This window comes from Sapajus apella, unplaced genomic scaffold (assembly GCF_009761245.1).
Source record: "Sapajus apella isolate SASKATOON/1434 unplaced genomic scaffold, GSC_monkey_1.0 scaffold35, whole genome shotgun sequence".
In the NCBI taxonomy this organism is placed as follows: domain Eukaryota; kingdom Metazoa; phylum Chordata; class Mammalia; order Primates; family Cebidae; genus Sapajus; species Sapajus apella.
The window spans coordinates 20,904,891-20,928,842 of record NW_022436975.1 but is presented as its reverse complement, the minus strand read 5'-3'; the positions used below and the strand labels follow the sequence as shown (position 1 = coordinate 20,928,842).

General features: G+C 37.4%; 1 protein-coding gene across 10 annotated transcripts in view; it reads left to right on the top strand.

Annotated features, from left to right (window-relative positions):
- The window catches only part of NCOA2 (nuclear receptor coactivator 2), a 307,971-nt gene that overhangs the window by 154,753 nt on the left and 129,266 nt on the right, over positions 1 to 23,952 (top strand). The window contains exon 1 of one of the 10 annotated variants that reach the window (XM_032296307.1): positions 14,413 to 16,026. The exons of 8 other annotated variants lie outside the window; for them this stretch is intronic. The gene's annotated coding sequence lies outside the window, so the exon portion shown is untranslated. Of the gene's footprint in view, positions 1 to 14,412; positions 16,027 to 22,932; positions 22,945 to 23,952 lie in introns of those variants that run through there. One more of the 10 variants, XM_032296309.1, reaches the window with a different exon arrangement.

The following is a 23,952-nucleotide window of genomic DNA, read 5'->3' as shown; positions in this document are numbered from 1 at the left end:
ATCAGGCCAGGCACAGTGGTTCACACCTGTAATCCCAGCACTTTGGGAGGCCAAGGCTGGTGGATTACTTGAGCTCATGAATTTGAGACCAGCCTGGGCAACATGACAAAATCCTGTCTATCCAAAAAATATAAAAAATTAGCCAAGCATGGTGGCTTGCCTCTGATCCCAGCTACTAGGGAGACTGAGGTGGGAGGATCACTTGAGCCTGGAAAGGCAGAGGTTACAGTGAGCCAAAATCATGCCACTGTACTCCAGCCTGGGTGACAGAGTGAGATTCTGTCTCAAAAGAAAAAAAGAAATGCCCATCTTTTTTTTTTTTTTTTTTTTTGGCTGTTGTTGCGGGGGTAGTGCTCAGTGACGGGGAGATGTAGACCTAAGACAGGTCAGGGAGGTAGGAAGGGAAAAGCAAGATAGTGCAGTGTTATTGAAGCCAAGGGACAATAGTAAAAAAGTTTTCTGATAGAGGTCAAATTGTACAAGACTTCACAGAATGGCAAGAAACTATAGTCTCTGTGTGATTCTCAAGGGTGAATGACCCTATGGCATTTGGAAAGTTGGAGGGGGCGGTTTTGGCTGTCATAGTGATGTGAGGCATGCTGCCTGGCTGAAGGTTTAGCAAAGCGCAAGGGAGGCCCCGGCGGCCCCGTCTCATATGTCCACCTCCTGTCTTCTCTAATCCTCCTGCCTGCTGCTCTTCCCCCTTAGTGCTTATCATCATCTCACATACTATATCTTTTCCTCATTTATCTTGTTTATTGTCTGTCTCTAGATTGTTAGGTCAGGAGGAAAAAGATACTTATCTGATTTGTTTGCTGCTATATGCAGTGCCTAGAACAGCACCCCCAAGCACATATAGGAAGGACCCCAAGCAACTGTCCTTGAATAAATGTATGGCAATCATAGTGATTTGAATGACCTTTCAAATCATCTTAGTGGAATTGAATCATCTTTGTAACCCTAACAATGCCTTACATGTTATTGTAGCTGATACATGAGGTTTTATTTATAACAGCATTAGAAGGGAAAAACCAGGGATTTGGGACTAAACTGATCTGAGTTTAAATTTCTTCTGTTGTTACTAATTTGGCCCTAATTATAGCAGACTTCTCTCTGCGTCCTATTTTCTTTATCTGTAAAGTGGACTAAGCTAGTACCTCTGTCATAGGGCTGTTGAGGATTAAAAGATAACGCCTATCAGAGTGGCTGGCACGTTTTTTGCACCCAGTAAATAACTAGTGTTTTGCAGTCTGTGTCTCAGTTTTTTCATCTCTAAAGGGAGGATTAAACCAATCTCATGATATTTGGAGGAACCAATGAGACAGCTAGGCACAGGTACCGTCTGTTCTTTTTGTATCATGATTGAGAGCACAGACTCTGCAATCAGACTGTATGAATTCCAATCCTAACCCATTTACTTTAGTTTTACTTGACTTTTCTGTGCCACGGTTTCCTCGTGGGTAGGTTGGGAGACATAACAGTACCAGCTCCATGGTACTGTGAAAAAAGATGGATGAGAATATTAATAAAAAGCTTAGACCAGTTATTTGGCATATGGTAAACACTAAAAGTGTTTGATTTTAAAATTAATAAAATAGTGTGCCTTTATTGCTTTTTTATTTCTCTTTAGTCTGTCAAACGGTATCAAGAATGGGGCACCTTTACAGTGAAGTTGGCCATGTTTATATTGGAAAATATAACGAAACAACAAAAACAATACCACTGCTTCTTCATGGTTTGACCTGACTGGGTAAGGCAGCTGTGGACCCAAACCTTCCATGCACTGGCACTGTAAAATCTGCCCTTTGGTCCCTGTTCTTGACAAGATTCACTTACTAGCAATGGCAGCCTGGTTGAGATCTTGTCTCTGAAAAATGTTTTTGACACTTGCAAATCTGCCTCCATTTCCTTGCCTGCCATTCTGCCAGCTGGTCTCTAGGAATGGTTGGGAATGTAGTTTGAGTAGAAACCTGGGAGGAAGGAGCAAAATTGGAGGGACAGGTGGTGAGTGGCTGGCCAATCTGGAAACCTTCCCCTTCTGCTAGGGAAGGTTTTCTGTAGTAGCAGTAACATAACTCTTAAGAACATATCCTTAAATGTATCCCTCAGTTCTTTAATTATGACAAGGATAAAAGCTCTCTGTATGTAAAGAACCACGGAGCTTATTAAATCACTGAGGACTTGGCTGGATCTTTATTCACATCCAAAACAGGCTTAGGAAGGAAAAGGTAGCTGCTTCAAGTCTGCAGATTCAGTTTCCATTCATGTAGCAAGCCGCTGTTGAAAAGCTGTTGTGTGTAGATCTTCTTTCCATTAGCAGAGGTTCTATTGGATCTTCTTTGTGTGTGATTCACGGTTACATCCAATCTGTCCCCGACTCTCACCTTGGAGCTGGGGTGGCAAGCATGCTTCAGTCTCTGGTGCCAACTTCTATTGATTATAGCGATTGCCTGGAGTGCTGTGTTGAGGAGAATTGAGAGGCCACATACAGGCTTAGAAGTGATTAATTGGCAACGTCTGCTGCGTGAAGGGAGAGGAGGTAACTACAGCATATGTGTTGTACATGTGCCCAACGTGATAGATTCCACAGTAAGGCTCACCCTTCAGAGATTCAAAGTTGGATTTTGTGTCTGTGTATTTTTGTCTTTGAATTAGTGTGTACTTATTACCGTATTACACAGTAAAATATAAATAAACTAGGAATTATCTATTAGTTTGGGCTATATAGAATTACCTATGTATGCTTTTCATGGCTTGCTTAAGGCACACATCTAAATTATTAGTTCTTTCACTTCTGAAATAAAATTGTTCTGTATACTACTTATGAGTTTCTCTTGCTTAGTTGATACATGATTCTGATATCTTGTGTTGTTAAGTTTGGCAGAAAATACTCTTAAATTCTTGGGTATTTTACTTACCAAACTACTGACAAATGAACATGAGTCACTTGAAACCTTGGGCACACAGCAGGTGGATGTGACAGACTTGGGGGGTTCCAATCATTGTAGAACAGACCAGACATCTCTTTCCTGAAAGAATGGTAATGTGTCTATTGCCCTTGGCTTCTCTCTTTATTGGGTCAGAGGTATCCCAAGTTTAACCACTGAGGTATAGAGCTGTTTTTTCTATTTTGTTTACTTCCTGTGAATCAAAGTAAGTCTTTCCAAATTTCCTGACAAAGAATGTTCTTTCATTGAGTTAGAATGTTGAAAGTATAGGCAAAAATTTGAGAGGTACTTTTTACATTTGCTAAGTAAAGAAATATTTGTATTAGACTTTTCAAAAAAGTATGATAAAGTTTCAAAAAAGTATCATACACATAAAATTGACCATTTTAACCATTCTTAAATGTATCATTGTGTGGCATTAAGAATATTCACATTGTTATACAACTATCAAAAACATCCATCTCCACAATTTTTTCATCTTCCTTTACCCATTAAACACTCTACCCATTGAACTCTAACTCCCCATTTCTACCTGCCCCTGCCGCTTCGCCCCTGGTAACCACCGTTCTAATTGCTGTAGCAACTTAAAGATTTTGACTATTCTGGATACCTCATGTAAGTGGAATGATACAATCTTTGTCTTTTTTTGACTGGTTTATTTCACTTAGCATAATGTCTTCAAGGTTCATTTATGTTGTGGCAGGTGTCAAAATTTCCTTTTCATGGCTGAATAATATTTTATTGTATTATGTACCACATTTTGTTTATTCATCTGTCAATGGACACTTGTTGCTTCCACCTTTTGGCTATTGTGAATAATGCTACTATGAACATGCATTATATCTATTCAAATCCTTACTTTCAGTTCTTTTGGATACATACCCAGAAGTAGAATTGTAGGATCATGTATTTTTTTAAATTTTTGTTTTCCACTGTGGCTGTGCCATTTTATGTGCCATCAGTAATGCTCAAGGGTTCTAGTTTTTCTGCATTCTCACCAACACTTGTTATAGTTTCTATGTTTTTGATGATAGCCATCAAAGGCTTCTTAGTAGTGTGAGGTAGTATCTTATTGTGCTTTTGATTTGCATTTCCCTAATGATTACTCATGTTGAGCATATTTCCATGTGCTTATTGGCCATTTGTATGTCTTCTTTGGAGAAATGTGTATTCAAGTCCTTTGCCAGTTTTTACATCAGGTTCCTTGTTTTTTGCTATTGAGTTGTAGGAATTCTTCATATAATCTGGATGTCAATCCCTTATCAAATATGCAGTTTGTAGTTTTCTCTCCCTGTCCCATGGGTTGCCTTTTCATTCTGTTGATAGTGCATTTTGATACCCAAAGTTTTTAATTTTGATGAAGTCCAAGTTATTTTTCTTGTATTGCCCATGCGTTTGATACCGTATATAAGAAATACCAAATCCCATGTCATGAAGTTTTTCCCCTGTGTTTTCTTATAAGTATTGTTTAACTTTTGCTGTCTTACAATTAGGTCTTTTAATTATTTTGAGTTAATTTTTGTATATGTAAGGTAAGGCGCCAACATTCTTTTGCCTGGGGATATCCAATTTTCCTTATACTGTTTGTTGAAAAGACTATCCTTTCCCCATTGAATGGTCTTGGTACCCTTGTCAAAAATCATTTGACCATATATGTGAGAGGGTTTTTGTTGTTTTGTTTTTGGGCAGTATTTGACATTTTAAGGTTAAATTCATAGTTTCATCATTTCTCAATGATATTGCACACTTCCTATTTTCTCTATTTCGAGTATCATTTTTGATAAATTTATACTATGGCATTCTGATTATATTTTGTAAGTTTTGCCTGCTTTTCTGTTTTTCCTCTTTGATTATGAGTCCCTAGAGGGCAGGGATTTTGTCCTGGAGACCTAGTGCCTTATGCGTCATTGGTATTGAATACATATTTGTTGGATAAAATTAACTTGGAGCTAAAAAAAGAAAGAGAAGGAACAAGAAGACACAAAGTTAGGTACCTAAAATACTTTTCCATTATTATAACTATTACTGTGGCTTATGAGCCTTTGAATTAGGTCTCTTTTCTGCTAAAGATTTTTGCTCTGTTTTCCCATGCTTGCCACTGTGACTGCAGTTTCCACTCTCTTCCTTACAATGATAAATAATCTTCACAAAAATTTAAGAGGAAGACAAGAATAAGTAGAAAACAGAATAAAGTAAAGGAAAGGTGGAAGAAATCAACCTCATTCAAAAGCATTTAACAGGTGACACTTGAAGTTGAGTCAGAACAGGCTGAAGGTGCTAAGAAGTAGTGATAATGCTGTGAGAGATGCAGTCTTATAGACAAACCTAAAACACATGTTCCCTAGCACCTTTTGTCACAAGTGTCTCTTGTGCTTCTGGAAATTTGGAATAGATGAATAATTTTTTGCCTCGGAATATAACATCTCTACAGAAAGTAGCTTTTTGTCTATGACAGTTCTATTTGTATGGCCAAATCGCTGAATAAATGAAAACATTAATTAATCTGATCCTCATTAAAGTAGGCTGTCCAAGAAAAATGACATAAAAGTCTTAGTATCAGGGAGTTGTATAATATTTGATACATTGAGGAGCCAGGTTTCATCAGTCTCCTAATGTGTGTGATTGTCACTTTCTTTTGACTTTATTTGGGAAAAGTTAATACATAGGATAAGTAGAGAATCGTAGAGTCAGAAGAGCAAATCTGGCTAACCCACCACAGTTAAGGATGGGAAGAAGGTATATAGGGCCGTTAAGCCATCATGGTCAAAGCATATGTTGTACCCTGAAAGCTCCATGGTCTCTAACATTATATTTTGTTTTATTTTTTTAAAAAATAGATACAGTGTCTCACTATGTTGCCCAGGCTGGTCTTGAACTCCTGGGCTCAAGCGATCCTCTGGCCTCAGCCTCCCAAAGTGCTGGGATTACAGGTGTTAGCCACTGCAGCCAGCCACTCACTACTACTACTTAAGTGGCATCGTCTACTATCTGCTTTCAGTGACTTTTTGACTTACTAACTGTTCAGGAGATTCTTTCCTTACTTAGTAGGTAAATGATTCTAAAGCTAGACACATTCAGCCCTCCATATTTGCAGGTGTCACATCTTTGAATTCAATCAACTGTAGATCAAAAATATTTTTAAAAAACAGTAAAAACAGTAAAAATTTAAAAAGCAACACAATAAAGCAGTTACTTATATATCACATTGTATTAGGCATTATAAGTAATCTAGAAACGATTTGAAGTATGTGTATATGTTATAACCAAATATCATTTTATATCAGAGACTTGAGCATCTGAGGATTTTGGCATCCATGGGAAGTCCTGGAACCAATACCCTGTGGATATAGGGAATGACTGTACCAGGAAAGTCTAACCAGAGGCAATGGTTACAAGTCTGAGAATTTGAAATGGGTGACTCTGAGAGTCCCAGGACTATATGGCTCTCACATTCATTTTAGCCCCTTTTACAGTTCTAGTTGTTCATTAAAACTCTCAGAGACTTATTTGGGAATAATGTTAATCTCAAAGAGCTGGATTAATCAGTGAATCAAATTCTTGTGATCTTTCTCTGAGCTTCTGGAGTTTTTGGAAGCCCAAGGTTTATAAGGTATAACCTGGATAGACCGCTAGGATTCTCATTAACTCTGGTTAACAGGTCACTTAAGAATTTCAGTTTTAACCTAGTGGTACTCCAGTGACTTGAAGGAGTAAATACGTTTTTAAAGGCAACTTACTTTAGAGTGGTTTACAGTGCACTAATTAGGAGGAAATCTAACTTAGTCGTTTCAAGCCTCTGAAATCCTTGGATGAAGTACAAATGCTGAGATGGAAATATAGTATGCTATTTGTATATTATTTCATTTCATGAAGTAGTAACTTGGCAGAGTTGTATTTAGAAGTGATTGCACTCTATAGTCCTTCTCCTCAGCCCTCTTTTGTGTGGGTATAATCTACTGCAGTAGTATCATAGACATTTATGCACTGTTGTTTGCATAAGCCTTTTATTGGAAATAACCCTACAAAATAGCAGTCCCTGCTAGCTTAGCACAGTTGGGCCTTTTCTAAGGCTCATTTTTGTACACATCAAAAAAAAACACAATCTCTAGTTAATGTTAGTAGGATGATACCATAAGCAAGATATTCAAAGATGGGCATTTCCTCTGTCCCTGGCTCACCTGAGGAAGGAGGTCAGAGGCTCAAGTGACTTAATTCTATGCAGATCTCCGCCTAATGGAAACAGCAAATACGAATGGGCAGTATTACTTTTTCCCTTAATATCTTACTATTTATGAAACTTATTTCTCACTGCATTTTAAAAATGTATTTAACACATAGATTAACTATTTCATGATATTATATTAGGTTTTAAAAATCTGATATTTAATTATAGCATGGAATTGCAATGCCAATGGGTTTACAAATTGATATTTTAAATGACTGAAAAGTTCACACTCTGTAGCTTGTTTAACATGTCACCTTCAGTTATCTCATTTTTGATCAATACATATGTTGTCATAATGTATAAAGAAGAAATATTTGTAGATTAAAGATTTGTCACTTTTTGGTACAGTGGACTCTATTTTTTAACATTTGTGTTATAGAAATTTAGAATAGTAAACTTCCATGAACCCTTCACACCCAGCTTCAGAGGTTATATAAACATTTTTGCCTTTTTTAAAAAATGGGGTCTCGCTGATGTCCAGGCTGGAGTGCAGTTGCACGATGTCAGCTCACTGCAACCTCTGCCTCCTGGGCTCAAGTGATCCTCTCGCCTCAGCCTACAGAACAGGTGGGACCACAGGCATGCCACCACGCTCAGCTGCCATGGTTTTTTGTTTTTGGTTTTTTGTTTTGTTTTGTTTTGTTTTTGAGACAGGATCTTACTCTGTCAACCAGGCTGGAGTGTAGTGACACATTTGTGGCTCAATGCAGGCCTTGACCTTCCAGGCTCAGATGATCCTCCCACCTCAGCCTCCTCAGTAGCTGGAACTACAAAGTGTGCACCACAACACCTGGTGAATTTTTGTATTTTTTGTAGAGACAGATTTCACTATGTTGCTCACACTGATCTCAAACTCCTGAGTTCAAGTGATCACCCACCTCTGCCTTCCAAAGTGCTGGGATTATAGGCATGAGCCACCGTGCCTGGTCTTTGTCATATTTTTAAATGATGACACCAGCATTATTAAAAGTTTGAAAATTAGAATGAAAATGATCTCTAGTCTCATCCAGCTTAACCTGACTCTCATCATTTTTTGGTATTCCAGGCTAGAGTTCAGTGGCGTGATCTCGGCTCACTGCAACCTCCGCCTCCCAGATTCAAGTGATTCTTCTGCCTTAGCCTCCCGAGTAGCTGGGACAACAGGCACTCGCCACCATGCCTGTCTGATTTTTGTATTTTTAGTAGAGGTGGGGTTTCGCCATGTTCGCCAGGCTGGTCTCAAACTCTTGACTAAAGGTGACCCACCCGCCTCGGCCTCTAAAAGTGCTGGGATTACAGGCGTGAGCCACCACACCTGGCCTACAGTTTTGATACACAGATACTGTTTCTTCTTTCTGCTGAACATCATATCCAACTAAGAGCTAATGGTGGCTACCATCAATTGATGTCTTCCTATGCCATGCACTGGGCTGGTTGCTTTACATTTAATTCATAGACTCTTCACAATAACAGTACAATGGTATAAATATCCTCTGTCTCTCAAAGACACATTTAAAGATAAGGAACCTAAGATGGGGCGGGTAAGTAACTTGCCCAGGCACTGCATATCTGGCATATGTATTCAGACAAAAGTCTCGCTCTTTCCTCCATCTATAGTGGCCTCGTCAAAAGCATCTTTTCATGTTGCAACATAATCACCTTTTTAAGGAAAAAGAAATATCAGTATGTAAATTTTGACCATGTACCATATAGAAGCAGCACTAGGATAGATGCTGTGGGTTTAGAGGATAAAAGGTATGGTCTCTTTTTTTATATATATATATATGTTTTATTGCACTTTAGGTTCTGGGGTACCTATGAAGAACATGCAGGATCGTTGCATAGGTACATACACGGCAATGTGGTTTGCTGCTTCCATTCCCCCATCACCTATATCTGGCATTTCTCCCCATGTTATCCTCCCCAACTCCCTACCCCCAACTATCCCTCCCAAGTGCTCCCCAACAGACCCCAGTGTGTGATGTTCCCCTCCCTGTGTCCATGTGTTCTCATTGTTCAACACCCACCTATGAGTGAGAACATGTGGTGTTTTGTTTTCTGTTTTTGTGTCACTTTACTGAGAATCATGGTTTCCAGGTTTATCCATGTACCTACAAAGGACATGAACTCATCGATTTTTATGGCTGCATAGTATTCCATGGTATATATGTACCACATTTTCCCTGTCCAGTCTATCGTCGATGGGCATTTGGGTTGGTTCCAGGACTTTGCTATTGTAAACAGTGCCGCAGTGACCATATGTGTGCATGTACCTTTATAATAGAACAATTTATAATCCTTTGGATGTATACCCAGTAATGGGATTGCTGGGTCAAATGGAATTCCTATTTCTAGGTCCTTGAGGAATCACCACACTGTCTTCCACAATGGTTGAACTAATTTACAATCCCACCAACAGTGTAAAAGTGTTCCTATTTCTCCACATCCTCTCCAGCATCTGTTGTCTCCAGATTTTTTAATGATTGCCATTCTAACTGGCGTGAGATGGTATCTCAATGTAGTTTTGATTTGCATTACGTGAGATGGTATCTCAATGTAGTTTTGATTTGCATTACTCTAATGACCAGTGGTGATGAGCATTTTTTCATATGTTTGTTGGCCTCATGTATGTCCTCTTTTGAAAAGTGTCTGTTCATATACTTTTCCCACTTTTGAATGGGCTTGTTAGTTTTTTTCTTGTAAATCTGTTTTAGTTCTTTGTAGATTCTGGATATTAGCCCTTTGTCAGATGGGTAGATTGTAAAAAATTTTTCCCATTTTGTTGGTCGCCAGTTCACTCTAATGATTGTTTCTTTTGCTGTGCAGGAGCTCTGGAGTTTAATTAGATCCCATTTGTCTATTTTGGCTTTTGTTGCAAATGCTTTTGGTGTTTTGGTCATGAAGTCCTTGCCTATGCCTGTGTCCTGAATGCTTTTGCCTAGGTTTTCTTCCAGGGTTATTAAGAACTTCCTTTATGTATCTGGGTGCTCCTGTATTGGGTGCATATATGTTTAGGATCATTACCTCTTCTTGTGGCATTGATCCTTTTACCATTATGTAATGCCCTTCTTTGTCTCTTTTGATCTTTGTTGATTTAAAGTCTATTTTATCAGAAACTGGGATTGCGACTCTGGCTTTTTTTTTGCTCTCCATTTGCTTGGTAAATCTTCCTATATCCCTTCATTTTGAGCCTATGTGTATCCTTGCATGTGAGATGGGTTTCCTGGTTACAGCACACCAATGGGTTTTGACTTTTTATCCAATTTGCCAGTCTGTGTCTTTTGATTGGAGCATTTAGCCCATTTACATTTAAGGTAAATGTTGTAATGTGTGAATTTGATCCTGCCATTTGATGCTAGCTGCTTGTTTTGCCCATGCGTTGATGCAGCTTCTTCATTGTGTCGATGCTCTTGACCATTTGGTAAATTTTTGGAGTGGCTGGTTGTTCCTTTCTATGTTTAGTGCTTCCTTCAGGAGCACTTGTAAGGCAGGCCTGGTGGTGACAAAATCTCTAAGTAATTGCTTGTTCGTAAAGGATTTTCTTTCTCCTTCGCTTATGAAGCTTAGTTTGGCTGGATATGAAGTTCTAGGTTGAAAGTTCTTTTCTTTAAGGATGTTGAATATTTGCCCCCACTCTCTTCTGGCTTATAATGTTTCTGCTGAGAGATCTGCTGTGAGTCCAGTGGGCTTCCTTTTGTGGGTAACCCGACCTTTCTCTCTGGCTGCCCTTAGCATTTTCTCCTTCATTTCAACCCTGGTGAAACTGACAATTATGTGCCTTGGGGTTGCTCTTCTTTAGGAATATCTTTGTGGTGTTCTCTGTATTTCCTAGACTTGAATATTGGCCTGCCTTGCTAGGTTGGGGAAGTTCTCCTGGATAATATCCTGAAGAGTGTTTTCCAGCATGGATTCATTCTCTCGTCACATTCAGGTACACCTATCAAACTTAGATTAGGTTTTTTCACATAATCCCATATTTCTTGAGGCTTTGTTCATTTCGTTTTACTCTTTTTTCTCTAAACTTGCCTTCTTGTTTTATTTCATTGAGTTGATCTTCAATCTCTGATATCCTTTCTTCTGCTTAGTTGATTCAGCTATTGAAACTTTATATGCTTCACGGAGTTCTTGTGTTGTGTTTTTCAGCTCCATCAATTCATTTATATTTTTTTCTAAGCTGTTTATTCTCGTTAGCATTTCGTCAAACCTTTTTTCAAGGTTCGTAGCTTCTTTGCATTGGGTTAGAACATGTTCTTTTAGCTCAGAGAAGTTTCTTATTACCCACCTTCTGAAGCCTGTTTCTGTCAATTCATTAGACTCATTCTCCATCCAGCTTTGTTCCCTTGCTGGTAAGGAGTTGTGATCCCTTGGAGGAAGAGAGGCGTTCTGGTTTTGGGTGTTTTCATTCTTTTTGCACTGGTTTCTTCTCATCTTTGTGGATTTATCTACCTGTGGTCTTTGTAGTTGGTGACTTTCGGATGGGGGTCTCTGAGTGGATATCCTTTTTGTTGATGATGAAGTCAGTTCTTTCTGTTTTTTAGTTTTCCTTTTAACAATCAGGACCTTCTGCTGTAGGACTGCTGGAGGTCCACTCCAGACCCTGCTTGCCTGGGATCACCTGCAGCGGCCTCTGGATCCTCACTGGGAACTGCACTCCAGAGCTATTCCTTTTCAGCCGTCTTGAATCCCGTCCATCCATCTCTGTTCTTCAGTGCCAGTGCACTAATGCTGAGGAGCCTGCCCCTCGGGTACACTAACAAAGAAAATGCATGGTTAGTGCAGGCCCACCCAAGTCATCTTTCTTTCTTAGAGCCAGTTGTGCCATATAACATAAACTGATCATTGGGGTAAAAACATCTGTCATATTTATAGTCCTAGAAAATGTGCAGGCCATGCCCACTGCGGGGGTGGAGAATCTTGCAGAACCACGTTGGAATTCTGTTCATTACAAGCTCCCAATTGGAAACAACTTAAATGTCTACCAATAGGAGAATGGATAAAACATGGTATATTCATGTAATTAAATATCTTTGGCAATAAAAAGGAACACATTATTAATATATGGTCACCCTCATATTGTTGGGTTCTGCACACTAGATTCAGCCAACCTTGGATAGAAAATAGGAGAAAAAAATTTTGTCTGTAATGAATATGTGCAGACTTTTTTCCCTTGTCGTTATTCCCAAAACAATACAGTATAACAACTATTTACATAGCACTTATATTTTATTAGGTATCATCAGCAACATAGAGAGGATTTCATGTATATGAGAGGATATGCATAGATTATATTCCGATTCTATACCTTTTATATCCAGGACTTGAGCATCCATGAATTTTGATATCCAAGGGAAGCTCCTAGAACCAGTCCCCTATGGCTATGCAGTAATATGGATGAATCTCAAACACTGTACTGAAAGGAGCCGGAACAGAAGAGTATTTATTGTATGATTTCATTTATTGGAAATTCTAGACAAAGCAAAGCTAATCTGTGGTAATAGAAAATCAGAGTACAGTGGTTGTTGGCAGGATGAGGATATATGGAGATTGCCTGAGAACAGGCACAAGAGAACTTTGCAGAGTGATGGAAGTGTTGTATATTTTGATAGGAACCTGGATTACATAAATGCTTTCATTTGTCCCAACTATTGAAGTTTACTCTTAAGTTCTCTTTAGATCTGTATATGGCACTGAATGTAAATTGTCCCTCAATTTAAAAATGAAAACATTACACTATTGAATCCTTGTTTTACTTCTCACCAGACTCTTGGATTAAGAAATGAGCCACAGCTATATACAACCACCATCATAAATGTTAAAGCTAAAAACAACTTGACAAATTATCTAGCCTAATTTCCTTGTAAACACTACTGCCTTGATGAAGAAAAAAGTTTAAAATTGCTAATGATAAAATCTGCTGTTGCTACCTTCTGCACTCAGGAGAAGAGTTGGGCAATTTTACCAACTAGTGTATGCCAGCAGAAGATATGACAGAGGGGCAGATTTGCTAACAGCAATACATCTTGAAGTATAAGCACAGAATCTGGATCAAGACATTTTTTACTTAGATGTGTTTGGCAGAAGGCGTTTTCTTACTGCGATTGATCTGATCAGGGAATGCATAGCATTTTGCTGCTACCCATGATCTGGCTGAGAAATAATTTGTAAAAGCGGCATTGTAGTTAATAAAGGACACATGGTGTTAATGTTAGTGTGTCTGTGATCTCACGCTCCCTCTATAGAAGTGGTCTATAAGATTGCCAAAGATTTCATGACCTTGTGAGCAGAAAAAGGACACATTTGCGTAGACGGATTTCACAAACCACCCCCTGCCGTTTTTTGCTAGTCTTTTAAAAGTCTCTGAGATCTGCTAGTCATTGCATTGATTTTATATGTTGTCTTGGCTGATTATTGATTTTAGATTTTAAGTCCATAATGAAAATATTTAGGTGACATTACAAATCATTATAACTTTAAAAGGGTCTTTAGCAATTAAAATATTATCTTAAAAATTCTGCATTGTGCTTTGGGTTTTCATTATGAGGTGTTGGCATGGGCTGGTATTTTTTAAATTTTTGCGTTTATTTTCTTCATCTCTGAAATCATTTTATTTTCTAATTAAATTTCTTTGCTCTGGTCTTTTTGGAAACTTACATTCCCTGGCACCTCGCTAATCATTTCAGTCTCTGTTAGTTGTTAGTGTGGTCTTCCAGAGTGACCATGGTTCCCTTAAGTGACTTAAAGAGAATTAATAAACACTCATTCTATCCCATTTATTTATATGTTGAGTGGTTAATTAGAGTCAACTAAGTTTTGGAATCGTCAGATTCTAAATTTGGAGTTGTCAAATATCTTGAGTTCTGAGAACTTAGAGAGTTTTTTGTATAGATAACTTTTATGTGATAATGATAATAATCCCTTCTGGTATCTATTGGTTTTTCTGTATTAAAGAATATAACTCTGGCTCAGTTTACTTATGAATAATTCAGTTTATGTAAAATGACTGTGAAATGAAACCTCTGTCTTGATCTGGTATTAAAACAATTTGTAAAGTATCTTGATGCAAAAGAACAATTACTGTGTGATTCCACTCATATGAAATATCTAAAGTACTCAAACTTCCAGAAACAGAAAGTAGAATGGTGGTTGCCAGGGGCTAGGGGAGGAGGAAATAGGAGTTGTTTAATGGGTGTAGAGTTTCGGTTTTGCAAGATGAAAAAGTTCGGGAGATCTGTTGCATAACAGTGTGAATGTACTTAACCCTATTGAACTGTATACTTACAAATGGTTAAGATGATGAATTTTGTGTTACATATATTTTATCAGAGTCAAAAGTAAAAAATATATATTAAAAATACGTTTTGCACTTTTGAGATGAGGAAGCCAGTTATAACCAAAAAATGTAAAATATAGTTTAAATTTCTGTTGTCTTCAGATTAACAGAATTCATCATTCCTTCAGTCTCCCTGTGTACAGCATTCTTCACTTTCACATTGTACTTGAGTGTGCTTCCTTACCCTATCTTTTTCTCCACTTTCAACTACCCAGCACTCTCACATTTAAACTTCTTCCTCAAATTGCTTGCCTCATGGATTAAGAACAATTTTTAATGTGAAACAAACCATAACCAAAGATGAAGTAGGAATATAATGTAATCAGCTGCCTTCTTTTTATCTGGTGCTTCTACTTGTTACTAGGGACATTTTAAAAAATTATGGAGCAGCCTCTGTGTGTCAGGCACTGTGCTGGTGTTTCCACATTTGTATTTTGAGAGTTGATTATTTATCAGAAATGGACGAAAGTAACCAGCCTTAAAGGAACTTTGATTATTATTTTTATTAAGATTGCTTTGGTCATGGGAATATTTTTCTTCTTCGGGCAAATTATTAATTACTTAATAAGGATATATTCCTAACAAGAGTACATCTTGGTGTTTAAAAGTATGTTTACATGTGTTTTACTAATACAGGGAATTAATTCTCAGTATGTGGATAGCTATAATGCCTTCAAAATGTTCATTACGCCAGATAGTTCAGATTTATGTCATTGAGGGCAAAGCTCAAGACAGCATATATTTGCTTTTAACTGCCCCTCACTGTTCAAGGTCAGTGTGGTACATCCTAGTGAAAGGAAGACAGTGCATCAGAATGTTTGTTTTGAGCATTTATTTTTAGCAGCAGAACTAGAAATTATATTTTCATTTTAGGGTATATATTTTTATTTATTATGAACATTCCAAGAAGACTAAATAATTTTAGACATGCGTATGTGAGTGCACGTGTACATTGCATGCACGTGTGTATGTGTGTGTGAGAGAGTGAGAGACTGAGTCTGAGACTGTGAGAGAGAAGGAGAGGGAGAGAAAAGAAAAAGACATCCCCTTAATAGCAGGAGGGGGGTAGAGGCTTACTCAGTCTATTATCATAAAGCTCTGCTAATGTAGCTTCTGAGTCATGTGACTGCAGAAAAGGCTATTATCTCAATGAAAAGGAAACCGGGTTTTAGAGCAAGCAATAGAATAGAAGCAGGAAGAATTTTCGAGTGTTCCACCATGCTGGATTGTCAAAGGGGGATCTGTCTGATCAGCAGCTAAAAAAGGATTTGTGTGGCTAGTTTGTCAGCTATCGTTAGAAACAAATGATAGAGGAGATAAGCGGCGGGGTGCTCAGCATGTGCTTAGGTTTACCCCAAGACATAATGTTGGTTTGGGTTAACAGAGGAGATTTATCTCTGAGGCAATAAATTTATTTCTAATTGTGGGGGGTTTTGTTTTGTTTTAATGAGTGATGTATGGTATTTGTATTTACATCACTGGTGAAGATAAAGAGAAGCTGCTGAGCTCTGATATGAACTGCAGAGGCTGTGGACAATTACAAGGTGTGTTTCAGAAGTGCTCTGACTTAATATTTGGTAATGTTCTTGGAATTCTGTGTGCTTGTGGATTGGATGTGCGGTGCGTTGTAGAAGGGAGAACTGAGCATGACAACCAGGCGGTGATAATGTTCTCAGGAACAAATAGATACAGTGTGACCCAAATTGATTCCCATGGTTCTTATTTCTTTTGTGTTTGTTTAGTGTTTAAATATTCCTTGTAGTTTATTTATGTAGCCAAATACGGTGTCATGCTTGTTTTTAGGAAATATTTTGATAAGGATTTCTAAAATTCAGGAGGATAATCTTAATTTTTTAGATGCAAATCTTAATTATTAAGGAATAAATATAACTATAAGCCTTATCTTTCTATCTCTATACTTTTTATCCTTTTCTAATTTCAAGCTTAAAGGGGAACTTTGTGATAAATTTGAAATTATTTAATTTTTGATTAGATGGTAAGTAAAGCTTTTATTTTTGGCAGAGGCCTTGATTCAGTGATTTTTTGTTGTTATATATAGTACCTAACTTTCTCAGATTGATCTTATGCTGTTGTATGCAGAGAGCTAAATAATATACAGTTAATCTTCAGACTGTATGTGTCCACTTTTGCTCATGTTAATGCTATTAATTCTCTTAGCAGTCTGTACCTTTCTCTTAACCTTGCAAAATGTAGTACTTAAAAGTCTGAGATTGGTTAAAGATAATCAGAAGCATTATCTGAAAAGGGTTAACAATTATACAACATATACTCGGAGAATGAATTTGCTAATGTTTTAACTTCTAGAACAGATGTGCTGAAGTGTATATATGTTTCCAAATCACATATGATTTTGAAACTAAACTATACTCTATACAGTTCCCTTTTGAAATTGAGGTTGGAAGAGGTAAGGAATTTATCAGACAATTTATAAGGTGTATAGACAGTTTAACAAAGAATTAATTCTTGCTGTCTTTTCTAATAAAAGATGAGAGCAACTCAAACATATTTTTTAATTATACTAAGTGCAAGAGATTATTCTTCTTTATATCTACAAGCCATATCTTAGCACAGTATAGTTTAATAAATTATTAATTTTATTAAATGAGATTTTCTTTAAAAAAGCTAACAACACTGGTACTTTATATAGAAAAACAACTTGGTTCAAATAAGCATTTAATTAATTTGGGATTTTTTTAAACTATGGTAACTCCTACATTCTTTTTTTTTTTCCTTTTTTTATTTTCACTGCTCTTTCAATGACGCTCACATTCTTGTAAGTAGGCTGTGAGACAGAGTTCCATTTTCAGCCCAGAAAGCCCTAGCACCATAGGTTAAATATTTTGAATAATAAAAATTTCAAAGTTATATTGTTTGGGCTTTCTTTGTTTTCCTTTATTTTGTTTTTAAATTTTATTTTGTTACCTTATCTAAACCTTGAAATGAGCCAAGACTTTTGTAATAATTAAAAGATATTTTTATTGAGCATCTATTATTACAAACCACTCTATGAAACAATATGGGAAAATGAAGACAAATAAGATATTTAATCAGATAAGTTAACTTACAACTGGCATTGGAATCCAGCCTCAATAAATGTGATTATCCTCTATCTTATAGGAATTTAAAATAGCTAAAAAGAATAAAACTTATATGGCTGTTGAGAGAGTACTTCTCTGATTGTGTGAAAGACATTTCATATGAGCAGATTTGGATGGTAGTTTTAACTGGTCTGCCTTCATGCCAGTTCATTTTCCTTTGTATCAGAACAGAAATACATTTGCTTCTTTGTTGTTTGTTTTTATAATCTTCTACAGCTAGAGCGGTTTTTGTTCCTGATGATGTTTTTCTCCTAGGACATAAAACATCAGTCCTTTGCAAATTTAAAGTATTTTCATAAACAGATTAATATATTGAGTTATCTAAACAAAAGGTCTTTACTTTTGGAGGTTGGGGAGTGAGGAGGCGCCCCAGTATTATTATCCGAGTTAAGAGGTGCAGGTGTTGACGTCCGGGTAGTGTCTAAACAAGCCAGATGTCTAGCTTGCAAATCCTGCTACACTTCAGAATTCCAACCACAATAATTAACCACAAATATTATAATCGGGTCTGAACTTGTCAGGCTAAGGGGGTTTGTTTTTTGGAACGATTTTTAATTTGTAGAAGAGATAGGTAAGAAAAGGTAGAGTTAAATGTGATCTTAGTATTCAGTGTTGTAAAACTGAGTGATATGTGTTCATAGGACCTTTTTGTTTTTTGAGAAAGTAAAAGTTTGGGAAGATTTAGGCAGGATTAAATTACAGGGTTATATTTTAGAGACATTGGAATTCTGTGGAAGCAAAGGGAATATAAGATTCAGGAAGTGAAAAAGCATGTGCAACAGCCAGCAGATTTTCCCACGATACCTCTTGTGGGATTTACTCTCAAACAGTATCACTCCGAAATGCAGAGAAAGGTTTAGAAGCTGTTGGCTTATCCGTTTCTCTCACAGGTGCTTTGGTCCTTGTCATTAAAAAAGTAAGACTTGGCACTTTTTGGTCTGCATTTTAGTGGTGATGGCTATTTTCCCCTGGTTCATAGTGAACATGCAGGGTTATGGCTTGTAGTAATCACTAATATAGTACAACATAAACATACATTTGCATGACTTTAATTTTAAGGATAACATGGTTATTGGTGTGGATGTTTTATTAAAGATTTTGTAAGAAACACCAGACACTATAATCTTGACATTGAATGATTGTTTCTTCTTTAAAAGTTATTAAAGATTAAGAAATAGGTTGTGATAGAAACTAGATGTTTGGTTTCATCATTTTAGATGTTGAATCCAATTATAATAGTAAATTGAGTGGCTAGAATAGTCATAAAAACATACTGTGAGGCTTATGTTTAAGATCCATGTTTTGCTTCCATATGTCCTTAGACTGTAGTCAAAATGAATGGTAAACATAGTATTGAAACTTTACAATAGCCTTTTTATTTTTAGTTATATATTAAATTTTGTTTTTCCAAATTTTGTTTTCTTGTTTTAAATGTGAAAATGTCCATTTTTATATGTCACTTTTACATGCTTATTTAAAATAACATTTTAAAGACTTTGTTTTTACTTTTTTCTTATCTTTTATGAGGAAAATGACTTTTGCAAAAACAATTAACAATAGTTTTAAAGCTACCTTTTACGTGGAACTTACGTGCCAGGTCCTGTTCCATGGACCTTATCTGTATTCAATTCCTGTTTCACAGTTGGGAGCTGGAGTCATGGAGAGGTAAAGTCACTGGTCCCAGCTCACACAACTAATGAGTAGTGGTGCAGGATTTCAGCCCAGGTAGTTTGCCTTGAGAGTCTAGGTGCTAAATTACTGTGTGTATTGAGTTCAGATGGTGCTGAGTTCAGTTAGGTTTGCTGATATATTCCAGAATGAGGACAAGATGAACATAACAGACAAGGAGAGAACTATTACAGTTGAAGTGATTTTTTTGTTTTTTAGTGTTTGTACTTTTAGTGAACTTCTGTTTCATTTCAAGTATGTTAAGAGTAAGACATTATTTAAAGAGTATTTCGTCTGCCTTGAAAAGAAACATATTCATGAACATTAACTCCCTGCTAATTCAGAAATCTGCTTTAGAAGAAGGAGAATGAAGTAGAGCATTAAAATAGGATGTCAGAGATTGTTACAATAGAATGACTATTAATTGCCATCAGATTAATTTTGGATGGGGAGAAGCTTTGTAGTTCTGGGATCTGAAAGATGTGTGTTGCATATTTTCTTACTTAGTTTCTTTTACTTTTTCTTGGCAAATGGAGAGCTTGCTGCTTCCAAGGTCCTTTACTCACTGCATTGCTATGATGGAGCATTCAGGTATAAAAACCACAAAGGATTTAAATAAATATCCTTGTTTATAGATACCAGGGATTCTATAAGGAGGAGAAAGGTGTACAGACTCTTTCCAAGCCCGTAGTCTTTGAATCAGCAGCTACAGATTAGAAGCAATTAGAAGTCCACCTTCCTTGGTAGGATATAAGAGGCTCTTTCACAACCTGGATCTGCCCCGCCAGCTTCATGTTCTAGACATTCTCACCTACTCTCTTATTCTACCTTTAATGTAATAGCATCGATTCTCCTGATTTCACAGGGGTTGTGTTTTATGAAGTTGTGGGAAACATGGAACTGGAGAATTCTGAGCCATGGCTCCTAGGGGAAAATTGATGGTTAGGTTCCTGCAGGCCTCAGGTCATATCATCTTAGTCATCTGATCAATATATAACCTTATGTGTGTTTCTGTTTAAAGACAACTTATTTAATATGTAAGTTGTATAATATTGTTGATTAAGCTTGTGCTCACAGCCGACAGCAGTGTTAACTCCTGCCTGAACAAAGCTTGCCTAACATTCATATTTTCTAGGAACTCTAGATAGCATTCTAGCATTATGCTTGGGGGCCATTTGCAACAGCAGAAGAACAAAAATGCAAAAATGTGGCCCTAAAGAGACTGCAGAGAGATATTTGCTTTACAGTATGAGAGCTGAAACAAGACAGAGCATCTCCTGTGTGAATAGGGAGTGTTATTTGCGGAATACCTGCAATGGGCTAAGAGTTTAAGATAATAATGACAAGAATAATGAAGGCAGCTTATTTGTATGTGGGTGTTTCTGTATACTAGGCCATGTACTTTCCTGCTTTATCTCATTTAATTTTCATTCAAACTTGTGAAGTAAATGTTATTTGCAAATACTACATACATGGAAACAGGCTTAGAAGGGTTGAGTACCTTTCCCAAGGTTGTGCAGCTAGCAAGTGTTCGAAGCAAGAAATGACTCCAAAGCTTATCATTATCTGGAGGTCCAGGGCCAAGTTAGGAGATGGAGTCAAATAGAGCTGCCTTTCTCAATAGAGCTTCTGTCCTTGTTGGAACGGGGTAGAGGGCCACGTTTTCCCCAAAGCCTTTCTGTCTGTGTGATGTTCTAGATATTGAAATCTGGAAGGATTGGGCACAAGAGATGTTCCTGTGCGGAGAGGTTTGAGAGCCATGCACTTGTTGACTATGGTAGCAAAGGTGGTCTCTGGATCTGCTTCTGCTGTGCCTGTCCTGCCAGCTAACTGGCCCATTCACATTCTTACTACTTATCTTTTCTCTGCCTTGTAACCTTGGCTCAATCCTTGCTCCTTGTAACTTTGTTATCTTGCGGTTTCTTCCTGTGTATCTTTTTAGCTGTTGCTTTCTCCTCTCACTGAATACTTCTCCCTCCTCAAACAAAGAACTTGTTTGAGCAGGCTCTCAGTCTTTGGGATAATCAAGAGAGAGAAGTGGCACCAATTACCATTGTCTTTGTCTGGATAGAAGTTTTGTGCCAAGCCATTCCCTTAGACCCTGGCAACCTGTAGATCAGATTCCTGAATCAAGTGCTGGGGGGCATGGTGGTGTTAGGGTGTCTTCTGTGTATAGAGATGAAGAAAAGCTGCCTTATAGCAGCAGGTTGTGAGCCTTAGGAGAGGCCGTGGGCATGGAATGTTTGGTTCAGAATAGAGTGCAGTGGAATCTTGTACTGCCTGGCATTACCAAGAAGATCCACAAGGATTCTATGTCTTGTGTTTCTTCACATCTAAAATTTGGAGACCAATTTAAATTATCTGGTTTTTCTGCTTGGTGGTTGGTAGAGTTTACTCTTTCATTTAGATGATGAGTTGTGATATATGTTTATCAGAATGAATCATTGTTCAAATATATTCAGTTACCATTGCAAGGCTGAAACAGAATTCCTGCAGTGACCCGTTTGAGGCCCCTTCTGTTCTGCCTGGTTTGATCTCCCATCACCTCCAGAATATCTCAACTCCCAGGCAAACTCAATGCAGTTGAAATTAAGTTCCGGAACACAGTCTTCTAAAGTTGGTTGTAGGTTTAAGTAGGGGAAGGCAAGGTAGCAGATGTAAACAGAAAGTTGTTTTTTATACAGAGGTTAATGTGAGCAGAACACAGAAAAGTAAGAGAAATCAACCCAATTACTGTAAGACACAAAAATCTATTGTTTGTCTAGAATAGTGCGTCTAGATTGCAGATACGGAGGGAAATGGGGACACAGTTGTGCTTATGGGGTCCTGAGGCTGTCCTTAATGTCTAAACCACCTAAGTTCTGTGTAATTTTATGGTTTAGTCAAGTAATGTACCATATTTGCTGTTGATTATGGCTGGTACCTGGAGCTGCTGGGAATGGTTTGAGTGCTAGAAATGAACAAAAGCACGAGTCACCATATCCCAGTGACATAACTCAAGGAAGATTTGGTAAAAGGGAAAGTGCATACTTCCTTGGTCTCCAGGAACAGACAGTCCATAGACTTTGAGGATGACATGTTCGTTTTTTCAAATATGTTTACCTAGTTCATTTCCTTGTGTTGTTGTTGACAACTCTCCTGTTATGTATTTCCAGTTGCTTAATGGCATTATTAGACAATGGGAAGAACTATAGAGGGCATGGCATTTGCAGTCAGAGCTTGGTTTCAAGCATCGTACTGTGATGTAAGAGCTTTAAGACCTTGGAGAAGTCATGTAACTTCTCCGAATCTGTTTTCTCCTCTGTAAAATAGGAACAGTATGTACATTGTGGAGCTCTGAGAGTCAAATAATGTCGTGCCTAATACATTCTTCAACACTAATAATTACTGAGCATCTAACATCTTATTAATTTTTGTTTTTTAAACCGCATATTTTGTCAGTGTCGTATCTCTTGTCTGTGAAATAGTCCCTTTACACATGTGACATATTTTCTCATCTGTGTTTGTTTCCTCTTCCTAAGTAATTTAAAACACACGCACACGTGCGCTTATTCATTGACTAAGTTATCCATGAATCTGTCATTTCTGTCTTCTGGAGCAACATGGAATCTCATATTTCTATCTTAATCACATATTTTTAATTTTGCTTTTGTTTTTGTGGTTTGTGGTACAATTGTTATTTTTAGCATCAAGTCATGTGGCTAAATCATATTAAACTGCAATCGCCAAAAATCCCCTGGTTATTTTGACTTAAATTACCATCATCTTGGTTTTTCTTTTTTTCAACCTAATGGGAAGTTTCTATGTTTGTTCTTGGAATAGTTATGCTGGCTGTGAAGAGTATGTAGTAATATGCTAAAGCTTTGTAAACTCTTTTGGGAAGATGGAGTGTCACTCTGTTACCCAGGTGTGAGTGCTGGTGGTGTGATTTTGGCTCACTGGAGCCTCCACCTGCTGGGCTCAAGCAGTCCTCTCACTTTAGCCTCACTATTATCTGGAACTACAGGTGCATGCCAGCATGCCCAGATAACTTTTGTATTTTTTTTGTAGAGACAGAGTCTCACTGTGTTGCCTAGGCTAGTGTCAAACACCTGGGCTCAAGCGATCCTCCTGCCTTGGCTTCCTGAATTGCTGAGATTACAAGCATGAACCATCGCACCTGGCCCTAAATTTTAAAAGCTACAAAACTATAAGTTTATGCTTTAAAACAATAGGAAAAATACCAGATGGAATTATTTACTTGAGGAGATGAGGCATGCACAATAAGAAGCTGAAAGAGTAGCAGTGCATCAAATAATGAGACAGTGTGCTAGATGCAAAGAGTGCAGGCCTGTAGTCAGGCAGCATGGGTTCAAATCCTGCTTCTACCAGCCGTTGGCTATGTTTGACCTTAGACATGTTCTTGAATTTTCTTTCAGGAAATAATAATTACTTCATATAGTTAATTGTGAAGATCAAATAAAACAATACAAGTATACTACTATACCATAGTAAATATTCAACCATGCAACCTATTTTGGTGAAATAGTTTCAAACTCGAGAGCAGTTTGTAAAGCAAATTATTCCATGAATATTAAGTACGTGTGCACCAGGCATTCTAATAAGGCCTAGGATTTTTTTTTTTTTTAATGAGGAATACTTAGTTTCTGTCCTTCAAAGAGTTTAAAATATGGTAGGGAAAAG